Here is a 14,846-nt window from a genome sequence, read left to right as displayed (position 1 = left end):
ACCACACTTCACCTCTGCATTCTTAACCCCAACCTTGGCACTCCAAACTCACTTGCAACCATCAGTGGTGCTCCCATTTTACTCATCACCTCTGAAGAAAGTCCCATTGTAACATATACTAAATCCATTTCAAATTTAGCAGTCTTAGTTCACAACCCTTCTTCAGTCCATCACCCATTGTCACTTTTTTCCACCATCAACTCCCTTCTCTGCCAGGCATTGCAACTAATCTTTCTCTACCTCTATTCTTCTGTTGTGCCTCCCTGAAAAATCCTCCATTTTCTCCCCATTCCCTCCAGTAAGCCCTCCTTAGCACCTCCTCCTTCTATGTCTAGGACCTGGTCAAGAAATACTTCCCTAACCATTCTGTCAATGACCTTTGCTTCCACACCTGTCACCACCTCACACTCCCAGACTTCACAAACAGACTCTCCCCAAACTCCAATTTTTAAGCACTATCTCAGAATTCACCTGTTCATATTTGCCTATCCCGCCACATCCTAAATAAGTCCCTCATCTTGCACCACCTACCTCTTGCTCTCTGTTCCCTCCAAACCTATCGTCTCCATTTACTTCTTTACTCCCTTGAATGTTAACACTTGCAAGTTTGGCCCTCTCTACCTCTTATCTCCACATGCTCTTTCTAAGGTTTCCTTTGTTCTAGTTGTGTCTTCTCCTGTTGTTGCTTCCTGCATTTTCTCTAATTGTATAGATTTATACAGATTCTATTGTATTGCCCATTACTTATCTGTATTTTGTTAAGTTTATTAAAACTAAACTAAATTTATGATTATGATGATGATGATGATACACCCGCCCACAAGGAATGGACTGTTTTGCGCACTGGTCACCAGAGAATGGTCTCTTTTGTAGCCTAAACCACCATGGAATGGGCTCTATTTTATAATCGTCCAATAGGATATAGTCTCTGGGGTCCACTGGTCCACTAGGGAATTAACTGTTTTGTACACTGGATACCCTGGAATGACTTACCAGGCCATTGGCTTCATAATGTATAATAGCCACCAGAAAATGGACTCTGTATTGTATTGTACAATACCCACCAGAAGTGGGGTCTGTATTGTATACGTGATACTTTGGGGTCACTACTGGTTTATTATGTGGGATCACTGTTGAATGTCAACTGCAAAGCTCACTGCTATAGCATGTGGGAGCACAACTGGTTAATGTATAAATTGAAAAAGTGGGAATATAAATTTCAGGGAGAGGAGGGTGAATATATTTCTGCTCAATGAATTTTCTTTGTAAATAATATGAATAACAATTCAAATATAACCCCAATCAAAATATAGTTTTTAGCTAACACCTCCCTATTGCCAACTGGTCAGTTTACATGTACACGATCTCAGTACTCTATATCTCCACCAATTCTGTGTACTTGGCCTACACTGCCCTTCATCCTGATATCCAGACAGGTACTTCACTGTGAAATCCATTGCCTCCCTGTATCCTATTCCTCATAATTCCTGCTGGACATTTTACATCAGTAAATAAAGTCAGTATGTGAATCAAGAATAAAATTATAGGTGATTTTCAAAAATATAAAACTTGTATGTTATAAGAACTTATATATATATATATATATATATATATATATATCCTATTCATTTTACAGATGTGTTAAGGCCACCTAATTTGTCAGTGACCATATTAAGACCCAAGGCCATATTTTAGTGACTTATAATATTTTTATACTTTACAGTAGGGTAATGTTATTCCCAGTGGTGTTGCATTCCATTGCTGGACCCCATAGCAAAATTTGGGGTGAAAATGCCTGTGCATACCCCAACCTTTATTCTTATGAGCAAGCGTGGGTGTCCTGTTTAAGTCCTTTTAATTCTGGAGCTGAAAGTCTCAATAGGACTTTAATGTGCATGCCTCAGCTACAGCCCATGAGCAGAATAGCAGAGTTATGGCTGCAACAGCAGATAGACTAGCATTGCTGGGCCCCCCTTACTTTTGGGACCCATAGCCACTGCACACTCTGTAAAACAGCAGTAGTCAACCAAAGATTACTCCCAATATAATAGGTCCATTTGATGGAAAGTAAAGAAAAAAACCTCCCAGGTTTGCTGAGCACACCAGCAACATTTTGGTGAAGACATTAATATGCAAATTAATTTTAAAATCAGAGAGTTCTGATATTAAAATTCACTAAATATATAAGGAAGAGCACCTTTCTACTGTGAATTACAATTATATTACAAATCACAGGGGAGTTCTGTGCATGAACATACAAAGGCTTTCTTGTAGCAGGAGTAAATATAATTTTATTTTAATTGTTTTAAATAGTGAGTGTGCTATGGGAGGAACATCCCACCCCCTTATGCTGCCATCTGATGCAGTACTTGGACACTAACACAACAGCAAATGTGGAAACTGACTTCTCACTCAGGAGCGGCGGAGAAATTTTGCCTAGGGCGTCGAGAACCCTAGCACCGGCCCTGGGTAGAATCTAAGGTCAGCACGTGTAGCAGCAGAAGACTCTGCCCTAGACATTTGTAGATGAAGGCCAATGTCATGATCACACGTATTAAAAATATACATATATAAAACCAGAAGAATAAAACAACTTAAAATGTCCTTTCAGTGTAAAATATAATCTTTCCACAACAATGCTTTTATTTTCCTAGCTTGCTCTTCCTGGATATTGGTTCACCATTTGCTTTCCGTTGTTCATCTTCATTTGAGATAACACCTGGTATCTCCGGCTCTACTAGCACCATGCATATTTTCTGGTGCTGGATGCTTGATGCATCCAAAGAAATTTTAAGTTTAACTTTGTCAAACATGTTGAAAGTTGCATTTTTCAGTGTCAAAGAAGAAATCTCATATATGTATATTATAATGGTACAGTCGTGCCCTTATATTAAGGTTGCATCTAATAAATGGCATTCCGCAATGTTAACTCTGTGAGAGGGGGATCATGGTGTTTGAGAAACTACATTTTAAAAAGTATTAAAGATATTAAGCTGAAATTTGGCATGCGAATGGAGAACCGTCCATTGGTGTCGAATGCCAAATTTCATAAAAAAAAGAATAAAAAATGTCAAATTATGAATAATCTAAATTTGAAAATCTCGCTGTTTTTTTCCACTTCCAGTTTTGCAAAAAGTCACTATTTTCTGTTTATTTGGGAGAGTGTAACTCAGTGTACAGGAGGTTTTAAGACTTGGGTATGTTTAGTTAGAAAGCTATTAGGACTGAGGAGTGCCTTTGAGGGTTCACAAGTTTGACAAAGTTAGTTTTTTTACAATTTGGAAAAATATGCCCCATTTTAATGATAGGGGATTTTATAGCATTTTCATAACGTTGCACATGTCAAATAGAGGTGTGTGCTGGGTGTACTCAGAGTGGCTTCACTTGAGAGTACAAATATGGCTGAACTCTCTCTTGCTAAGAATTTTCCTTCTGTCAACAGAAGAAATTGGCCATATTTGCCAGATACTAGGATGATAGCTGGGGTTTTGGGGCTGCGGGGGACACACACTAGAAATTTTAGCCCTTGCACAGCTCTCCTTTTAAAGTTTAATGGGTACATGCGGTGTCAGAGGCGGCTGTAACAGAGCCTGTTTAAACTGTAGTGAATAAATTAACAGACATCACTGAGTTGGGGGGTGATTTAAAAGTTCTCTGTAGTTCTGCATTGATCACCTACCTATTGTCTGTGTTCTGTGCCCAAAGCCAATGAGGTATGCAGTGAATAAGAGCGAGTAACATAACAGCTCTCTTTATAGAAACCCACATTTCCCTCCTGTCTGCCTCGGAATCTGTATTTGGGGAACACACAATGTTTTGAGAAGGGGGAGCGAATGACAGGAGAAAAGGGGGAGCGGATGACAGGAGGAGAGGGGGAGCGGATGACAAGAGGAGAGGGGGAGCGGATGACAGGAGAAGAGGGGGAGTGGATGACAGGAGGAGAGGGGGAGCGGATGAGAGGAGAAGAGGGGAAGCGGATGTCAGGAGAAGAGGGGAATCGGATGACAGGAGAAGAAATGGGAGCGAATGATAGGTGGAGAGGGCGAGTGGATGACAGGAGGAGGAGAGGGGGAGCGGATGACAGGAGAAGGAGAGGGGGAGCGGATGACAGGAGGAACGGAGGAGAGGAATTTAGTAGCTAATGTTTCTGCAGGCAAGATTTTCTCCTCCTTTTATAACTTGTCAGTGCAGGAGGCTGCGGAAAGGGCACAGATGTGCAGCAACAATTCATTGCAAGCTACATGCCTGTATCTGCTTTACTGAGCTTAGGGTCACTGTGCAGGCAGAGCACAGTCAAGATATAGAACTGTACTCACTACACACTGGGCATAATATTCACAACAGTCCAATAAATATATATAATCTGTATAGAGCAGGATTGCGTGATACATCTGTAGCTAGAAGACTTATCCTCCTGGATGCTGCACACAGAACTGAGGGCTCTGACACAGAAGTGAGGGTACTAGCACAGAACTGAGGGCACTGACATACTCCTGGGCTAACTGGAAGAGTGAATGAGTTAGAAGAGGGAAAATAATCTTCATGATTTCGGTGTTGTCCATTGATCATTTTTTGCAGCCTCTCATTAGTTAAAACGCACACACCACATTACTTTGATTGGTGCTTGTTCTCTGTCAATCTGTGTGTTTTAACCAATCAGAGGCTGCAACCCTAACATAGAGGGCGGAATACCATGTTTAGATCACTCCCACAAATCACTGCTCAGTAAGAAATACACTGCAGGCAGTGAAACATAAGATATCCATGGAGATCACCTTTTAAGGTCTCAAATGCTGTGTGTAAGTTATTTTTTTTAAACATTATACTTTTGTAATCTTTATTGCAAATGCCAGCATTATGATGACAAATAATAAAATATAATTAAATCAATAACTTATATGCATTTTAGCATGTGTCCTCCATGAAAATAGGAGCTGGAACTGGTATAGCCAGGGGCAGGGTGTGAGTAAGAGACTGAGGAAAGCAGGTGAATAGGTAGAGAAGGGGTTACCTGAGGTGAAGATAGAGGCACACAGGGAGAGTGGTCAGACAAAGGAAACATAAGGGAAAGGAGAAAAGACACATAGATGACAGAGGGAGAAGTGAAGAAACAGAGTAGACATTATGCATTATTGAAGGGACACAAGATATTGGGGGAAAATGTAAGTGCACAAAGGAGATATGAAAGATATAGGAACACAGGAGACATGAGGGAAAGGTGAAAGGACACAGACGAGAGGTAATTGGACACAGGAGAGGTGAGTGACACACAGCTGTCGCATCACTTAATTTGTTTTAGATCATACTATACAGTGTTAAAAACATCAAAAAATAATTTCACACTTTCAGTATCCCTAAAGCTTCAGGGCGCCAATGCGGACACCAGGCCCCCGGCCATTCCCATCTAATTTCCATACAGCGCTTCTGACCACTGGCCCCAGGTTATTATCCATACATACCGCACCTCACTACTGTCATGACATACATACTGCACCTCACCAGTATCATGACATACAAACTGCACCTCACTACTGCCAGGACATAGATACCGCACCTTACTATTGCCAGGACATACATACTGGACCTCACTACTCCTAGGACATACATACTGCACCTCACCACTGCCAGGACATACATAGCGCACCTCACTGCGGCCAGGACATACATACTGCACCTCACTACTGTCAGAACATACATACCGCCCCTCACTACTGCCAGGACATATATACCGCACCTCACTATTGCCAGGACATACATACTGTACTGACCTACTGCCAGGACATACATACTGCACCTCACTACTGCCAGCACATACATACTGCACCTCACCACTGCCAGGAGATACATACTGCACCTCACTACTGCCAGCACATACATACTGCACCTCACCACTGTCAGAACATACATACCACCCCTCACCACTGCCAGGAGATACATACTGCACCTCACTACTCCCAGGACATACAAATATCGTACCTCACTACTGCCAGGACATACATATCGCAGTTCACTACTGTCAGGACATACATATCGCACCTCACCACTGCCAGGAGATACATACTGCACCTCACTACTGCCAGGACATACATATCGCACCTCACTACTGTCAGGACATACAAACTGCACCTCACCACTTCCAGGACATACATACTGCACCTCACCACTGCCAGGACATACATACTGCACCTCACCACTGCCAGGACATACATACTGCACCTCACTAATGTTTTGGGCATACAGGGTTGCATGTGAGAAAAAAGCTCACAGGCATATGGGGTGGCACATGACTGGTGCTGAGCTGGTGGGCATATTTGATGGCATGTTTGAGAATGTTGGTGGGCATAAGGGTTGACGTGTAACAAAAGCTGGTGCGAATGGTGTGATATTTGAAAGAATCTCTGGTGCAAAGGTGGTGACAGTTGAAAGTAAAGCTGGTGCAGAGGGAGGTTACATGTAAAAGAATAACAGTGATAATGGGGTATCATGTGAGAGAGGCTGGTACATAGAAAGTGAGGTGAGAAAAGCTGCTGCACTTGGCAATGACATGTGTGCATGTAAACACACAGCTGGGCAGTGGGTATGTGTGAGGAAAAGACATGCACTGGAAACGGAAGGTACTAGGTTTAGAGAAAATCTGAGGAGAAATTACTTTGTCAAAACAGTAGTGGATAGGTGGGATAGGCATCCAACAGAGATGGTAGAGGTTAATATAATAGAGCAACTTAAAAACACTTGTTGATTATGGGTTAAAAATAATAGTGAAAAGTAGATCAGCCAAGTGGATCTTATCTGCCATCAAATTTTTGTCTTCACGTTTCTGAATTTGATTTCAGGAACATTTTAACTTTAAAAAAAGCTAAGAAATTCCATAGAAAAAAAACCTTACGGTTTAACATGTCCAATTAAGGTTTCTTACGCTTACACACCATGTAAAATGTAAAAAAACAATTGAAACTCTTCCACTCAAACTCCAAAAAGCAATAAAATTACGACGATTAAGGCAGAAACCTTAATGGACGTGGTCCTTGTGTAATACAGACATGGTATGTCACCACATCCTGTGGTTAGCTGCAGATTCAGCACTATCATGGAGTGAGATTGCTGTCACTCACAAAATGGTGGAGCTGCTAATTCACAGATTTCTCTGTTCAATGGAATATACACATGCAGTACTATTACATTTTCTTAGTTTGCCTTTATCATAGTTTAGGGCCTAAGTGTTTTAGACAGAGACAGTAGAGCAACGTCATTAAAAAGTAGAACTACAAAATAACAATATCTTTAAAATACATTTAATTGTGTTGAAGCCTCTACTTAGTTTGGTTTTCAGTGAGCAATATTTGCCATTTCATTCACTTATAAGGCCTAAGTTGACTTTTAACAACAATTCAAGGATACATAAAGTCAACAAGATTTATTAATAAAATAGCTCCCGGTAAACTTCTCAGTTGAGTAAATTGAATGCATAGAGAGTGCTAGAACAAAGCTGCAAAGGATATACATAAAATTATAATATGTACCCACATTAAAAGTAAAATAAAATCTAGTTTATTTTAATGCACAGTGGCCTAGTGGTTAGCACTTCTGCCTCACAGCACTGGAGTCATGAGTTCAATTCCCAAACATGGCCTTATCTGTGTGGAGTTTCTATGTTCTCCCTGTGTTTGCGTGGGTTTCCTCCGGGTGCTCCAGTTTCCTCCCACACTCCAAAAACTTACTGGTAGGTTAATTGGCTGCTATCAAAACTAACCCTAGTCTCTCCCTCTCTGTCTGTCCTTGTCTGTTTGTGAGTGTGTGTTTATAGTAAGGAATTTAGACTGTAAGCTCCAGTGGGGCAGGGACTGATGTGAGTGAGTTCTCTGTACAGCGCTGCGGAATTAGTAGCGCTATATAAATAGATGATGATGATGATGATGATGATGAATATACTAAAAAAGCATATTAGATGTATTTATTAATAAAGTTAAAATTTCATGCAAATGCATTGCCAACAATAATACAAAGTATGTTAAACGTGCAGTGAGTGCTCAAATCTGCATATACAGGTAGACACAGATGTTATACATGCTCAGAGAAAATTAAGGAACCAAAATTAGTACAGCTCTGGTAAAAATGAAAGGTCCTCCATAGGATAAGGTCTTATTGCAGAAGTAACTAGCTGGTTCACTAAATCCTCAGTTAACAAGGGAGAGTACTGATGCTCAAACTTGAGTTAAGCACTAGTAAATACCAAATCCTGAATATGGGGTTCTGTTCAGCCAAATCTCGGTACATTCACAAACCAGGCTCTAGTATGTAGCTCCAAACGTGCATACATACTTGTATAAATTACCATTCATAAACCAGGACTGAGGGGGATGGCTGTGGGGACCATCATATGTGTATTCCAGTGAACACACAATTATGTGAATTAGCAGATCCACCGTTTTGTAAGCGACAGCAATCTCACTCCATGATAGTGCTGAATCTGCAGCTAACCACAGGAAGCGATGGCATACCATGTCTGTATTACACAAGGAACACATCCATTAAGGTTTCTGCCTTAATCGTTGTCATTTAATTGTTTTTTTGAGTTTGAGTGGAAGAGTTTCAATCTTTTTCGTACATTTTAGATGGCGTGTAAGCATAAGAAACCTTAATCGAACATGTTAAACCATAAGGTTTTTTGTCTATATATATATATATATATACTAGCAGAATACCCGGCGTTGCCCGGGATTTAAAGAATTTTTATTTACAAAAATAAATCTAAATATTAAACATACATGTAAATATCATGTTAAAATTGGACCAGTAGAAGGTGAAAAGTGAAAATGTCAAACTGTATTTGAACTGTATATGATGAAACGAACCGATAAACAATTACTTCAAAACAGCTTGATAAACTATATTTCTCGCTTCTTCATTTGGGGCAAATATATACAATTTTCTTGGTGATCCAACTCTTGAGCACACAACGTAAAATTGTGCAAGAGAAAAGCAAGGTAATTCTAAGTTGACTCCAGCTACATGTAAAGATTCTCCTTGGGCCTTGTTGATAGACATGGCAAAAGCTAAACGAACTGGAAATTGTAGACGCTTAAATTGAAATGGCATATCAGATGGAATGAGAGGTATGCGTGGAATGAAAGCATTGTCACCTTTTGCACAGCCTGTGAAAATAGTTGCTTTAATGACATGAGAATGGAGCTTTTGCACTACTAATCTTGTACCGTTACAAAGTCTTGGAGGATTTAAATTTCTGAGAAGCATAATGTGTGATCCAATCTTCAGTACCAGGTTATGCGGTGGCATTCCGAGGGGTTGTAAAGAGTTTAAAAATTAAGTAGGATAGTGCACAGCCTCATTTTCTTCAACAACGGTATCTATTGATTTGTATAATATGGCTTCTCCAGGCAACTGTTCTTGAATCTTTAAGTTGATGTTGTTTACACAATTATTATAGTTACTGGATGAAGCGGCATTTAACCATTCCCAATATTTAACAAATGATTAGCAAACTGACCGTCCATTGTGTTGCCATGCAGATAAACTCTCATATTTGTGGTTAGTCGCAAAGTGCGAACATGCCTCCAAAGATGTGATGATTTAAGGCATGCATTAATTTCATCCGCCATTGTTCCTTTTGGAATGACTGGCAATGTTTGTCGAAAATCTCTAGCCAATACAACAGTGACTCCAGCCATTAGTAAATCATTGCCTCTTAAAAATTGAAGTGTTTGATTGAGGGCCTGTAAAGCATTTTTGTGTGACATGGTGCATTCATCCCATACAATGGCCTGACATTCCTGCAGAATCTGAGCTTTTTCTGTTCGTTTAGTGATATTGCAGACGGGAGTTTCACTTTGGGCCAGATTAAGCGGTAACTTGAAAGCTGAATGTGCTGTTCTTCCACCAGGGAGCAAAGTTGCAGCAATTCCAGAAGAGGCCACAGCAATAGCTATCTTGGAATGTACTGGAATTTTAGCAAGTAACAACTTGATGAGAAACGTCTTACCTGTTCTTCCGGGTGCATCCAGAAAAAATATATTTCCCCTTTTTTTGGAACTTGTTCCAAGACATTGTTCCAGACATTCCAGAGTTATGGTCGTTTTCGATGATTTTTAGGTGTTACCCCCCTCGCCACCCCCACCCTTAGGAGTGCTAGGCGTGTCTTGCCCCCACAATATTTGTTGTCAGACTGTAAGTCATATGTGTACCAGGTTTGGTGTAAATTGTTCCAGACATTCCAGAGTTAGGGTAGTTTTCGATGATTTTTAGGGGTTACCCCTCTTGCCACCCCCACCCCGTAATGAATTTCAATTTTAAATTTTTTTAGTTGCCTCCGTCATGTTTTAGTACACTCGTATGCAAAATTTCATGATCTTCGCTTGAAAAATGTGGATTTGTATAGAAAGACAGACAGAAGGACAGAAGGACAGAAGGACAAATTTTCTCTTTTATATATTACTAGCAGAATACCCGGCGTTGCCCGGAATTTAAAGAATTTTAAGACACAACTGTGTTACAAAGTGTTTCTCTGAGTTTGAAGAGACCAGTTACTGGATGAAGCGGCATTAAACCATTCCCAATATTTAACAAATGATCAGCAAACTAACCGTCCATTGTGTTGCCATGCAGAGAAACTCTCATATTTGTGGTTAGTCGCAAAGTGGGAACATGCCTCCAAAGATGTGATGATTTAAGGCATGCATTAATTTCATCCGCCATTGTTCCTTTTTGAATGACCGGCAATGTTTGTCGAAAATCTCCAGCCAATACAACAGTGACTCCACCCATTAGTAAATCATTGCCTCTTAAAAATTGAAGTGTTTGATTGAGGGCCTGTAAAGCATTTTTGTGTGACATGGTGCATTCATCCCATACAATGACCTGACATTGCTGCAGAATCTGAGCTTTTTCTGTTCGTTTAGTGATATTGCAGACGGGAGTATCACTTTGGGCCAGATTAAGCGGTAACTTGAAAGCTGAATGTGCTGTTCTTCCACCAGGGAGCAAAGTTGCAGCAATTCCAGAATAGGCCACAGCAATAGCTATCTTGGAATGTACTGGAATTTTAGCAAGTAACAACTTGATGAGAAACGTCTTACCTGTTCCTCCGGGTGCATCCAGAAAAAATATATTTCCCCTTTTTTTGGAACTTGTTCCAAGACATTGTTCCAGACATTCCAGAGTTATGGTCGTTTTCGATGATTTTTAGGTGTTACCCCCCTCGCCACCCCCACCCTTAGGAGTGCTAGGGGTGTCTTGCCCCCACAATATTTGTTGTCAGACTGTAAGTCATATGTGTACCAGGTTTGGTGTAAATTGTTCCAGACATTTCAGAGTTATGGTCGTTTTCGATGATTTTTAGGTGTTACCCCCCTCGCCACCCCCACCCTTAGGAGTGCTAAGGGTGTCTTGCCCCCACAATATTTGTTGTCAGACTGTAAGTCATATGTGTACCAGGTTTGGTGTAAATTGTTCCAGACATTCCAGAGTTATGGTCGTTTTCGATGATTTTTAGGTGTTACCCCCCTCGCCACCCCCACCCTTAGGAGTGCTAGGGGTTTCTTGCCCCCACAATATTTGTTGTCAGACTGTAAGTCATATGTGTACCAGGTTTGGTGTAAATTGTTCCAGACATTCCAGAGTTATGGTCGTTTTCGATGATTTTTAGGGGTTACCCCCCTTGCCACCCCCACCCCGTAATGAATTTCAATTTTAAATTTTTTTAGTTGCCTCCGTCATGTTTTAGTACACTCGTATGCAAAATTTCATGATCTTCGCTTGAAAAATGTGGATTTGTATAGAAAGACAGACAGAAGGACAGAAGGACAGAAGGACAAATTTTCTCTTTTATATATTACTTGCAGAATACCCGGTGTTGCCCGGAATTTAAAGAATTTTAAGACACAACTGTGTTACAAAGTGTTTCTCTGAGTTTGAAGAGACCAGTTACTGGATGAAGCGGCATTAAACCATTCCCAATATTTAACAAATGATCAGCAAACTAACCGTCCATTGTGTTGCCATGCAGAGAAACTCTCATATTTGTGGTTAGTCGCAAAGTGCGAACATGCCTCCAAAGATGTGATGATTTAAGGCATGCATTCATTTTTAAAGAATTTTTATTTACAAAAATCAATCTAAATATTAAACATACATGTAAATATCATGTTAAAATTGGACCAGTAGAAGGTGAAAAGTGAAAATGTTAAACTGTATTTGAACTGTATATGATGGAACGAACCAATAAACAATTACTTCAAAACAGCTTGATAAACTATTTTTCTCGCTTCTTCATTTTGGGGCAAATACATACAAATTTCTTGGTGATCCAACTCTTGAGCACACAACGTAAAATTGTGCATGAGAAAAGCAAGGTGATTCCAAATTGACTCCAGCTACATGTAAAGATTATCCTTGGGCCTTGTTGATAGACATGGCAAAAGCTAAACGAACTGGAAATTGTAGACGCTTAAATTGAAATGGCATATCAGATGGAATGAGAGGTATGCGTGGAATGAAAGCATTGTCACCTTTTGCACAGCCTGTGAAAATAGTTGCTTTAATGACAGGAGAATTGAGCTTTTGCACTACTAATCTTGTACCGTTACAAAGTCTTGGAGGATTTAAATTTCTGAGAAGCATAATGTGTGATCCAATCTTCAGTACCAGGTTATGCGGTGGCATTCCGGGAGGTTGTAAAGAGTTTAAAAATTCAGTAGGATAGTGCACAGCCTCATTTTCTTCAACAACGGTATCTATTGATTTGTATAATATGGCTTCTCCAGGCAACTATTCTTGAATCTTTAAGTTGATGTTGTTTACACAATTATTTTAGTTACTGGATGAAGCGGCATTTAACCATTCCCAATATTTAACAAATGATCAGCAAACTGACCGTCCATTGTGTTGCCATGCAGATAAACTCTCATATTTGTGGTTAGTCGCAAAGTGCGAACATGCCTCCAAAGATGTGATGATTTAAGGCATGCATTAATTTTATCCGCCATTGTTCCTTTTGGAATGACCAGCAATGTTTGTCGAAAATCTCTAGCCAATACAACAGTGACTCCACCCATTAGTAAATCATTGCCTCTTAAAAATTGAAGTGTTTGATTGAGGGCCTGTAAAGCATTTTTGTGTGACATGGTGCATTCATCCCATACAATGACCTGACATTCCTGCAGAATCTGAGCTTTTTCTGTTCGTTTAGTGATATTGCAGACGGGAGTTTCACTTTGGGCCAGATTAAGCGGTAACTTGAAAGCTGAATGTGCTGTTCTTCCACCAGGGAGCAAAGTTGCAGCAATTCCAGAAGAGGCCACAGCAATAGCTATCTTGGAATGTACTCGAATTTTAGCAAGAAACAACTTGATGAGAAACGTCTTACCTGTTCCTCCGGGTGCATCCAGAAAAAATATATTTCCCCTTTTTTTTGGAACTTCTTCCAAGACATTGTTCCAGACATTCCAGAGTTATGGTCGTTTTCGATGATTTTTAGGTGTTACCCCTCTCGCCACCCCCACCGTTAGGAGTGCTAGGGGTGTCTTGCCCCCACAATATTTGTTGTCAGACTGTAAGTCGTATGTGTACCAGGTTTGGTGTAAATTGTTCCAGTCATTCCAGAGTTATGGTTGTTTTCGATTATTTTTAGGTGTTACCCCCCTTGCCACCCCACCCCGTAATGAATTTCAATTTTAAATTTTTTTAGTTGCCTCCATCATGTTTTAATACACTTGTATGCAAAATTTCATGATCTTCGCTTGAAAAATGTGGATTTGTATAGAAAGACAGACAGAAGGACAGAAGGACAGAAGGACAAATTTTCTCTTTTATATATTAGATAGATATATATATACATTGTTAACTGTATTGCTATATTTGGAAATGTATAAACAGAGAGATTAGGACAACAGATGAAGCGCTATCCTTTTCACATAGATTCATAAGAAATAAAATACTTATATTTTGTGGTGGGATTTCCATGTATTTCTTATATGGAAATGCTTTAATCCATCACAAAATATATGTATTTTATTCCTCATTATTCTTTGTGAAAAGGATAGCGCTTAGTTTGTTGTCCTAATCTCTCCGTTTATGCTATATTGTGTTTTAATGATTGATGTCAATATAGGACTTAATTGAGCAGCAATGTTTTTGAAGCGCACTAGTGAACTCAAAATTTTATTTCCGCTGATATTTGGAAATGTAACTGCTGGTGTGGAACAGTAGTGTGTTATCACCAACAACAAAGAGCTACTAAGCTAATCACACAGAAAACAATGAAATTGATCAACCTATGGTGCCAGATACATACCCAGCCTCTTGTGAGATCTTTTGTGCACTACTGAAAATATTAGTCGATGGATGGAAGCAATGCAAGTCCATTGCTGGAACTGTCACAAGTTGGCAGGACTTTAAATCACTATGAAATGACGTTACCTTTAACCATTTGGTCACTTTATCCTCCACATGTAATTGTGTTGCCCAAAATCTAATGATGACATAGCATGGGCAGGCTTGTTTGAACAATCTAAGCAGGCTCAGAACTGAAAAGGAGAAAAGTGGCGCCCTAGAGGTGGCCAAATTTACAGACATAAATATAGAAAAGGTCATGGAGAATGGTGATTTACTGACCACTGCTCTGAAGGAGCCTAGAGAGGAACAGCAATGTAGCGACAATGAAGCACCAGTAGGTGCTGAGGTTGATATAAGAGAATAAAAGGAAAGTGGGTTGTTTCCACCTTATATCCTAAGCCACTAATTTACTGCCAGGCTATGCTGTGGCCATCTAAATTCATAGAGGAGAAAGAGCCAAAGCTATCGATCATTATTAAAGTTGCTGGTCTTTCTAAATG

Source organism: Mixophyes fleayi, chromosome 5, assembly GCF_038048845.1.
Source record: "Mixophyes fleayi isolate aMixFle1 chromosome 5, aMixFle1.hap1, whole genome shotgun sequence".
NCBI lineage: Eukaryota > Metazoa > Chordata > Amphibia > Anura > Limnodynastidae > Mixophyes > Mixophyes fleayi.
The sequence above is the reverse complement of the archived record's forward strand: the minus strand, read 5'-3'. Positions refer to the sequence as shown.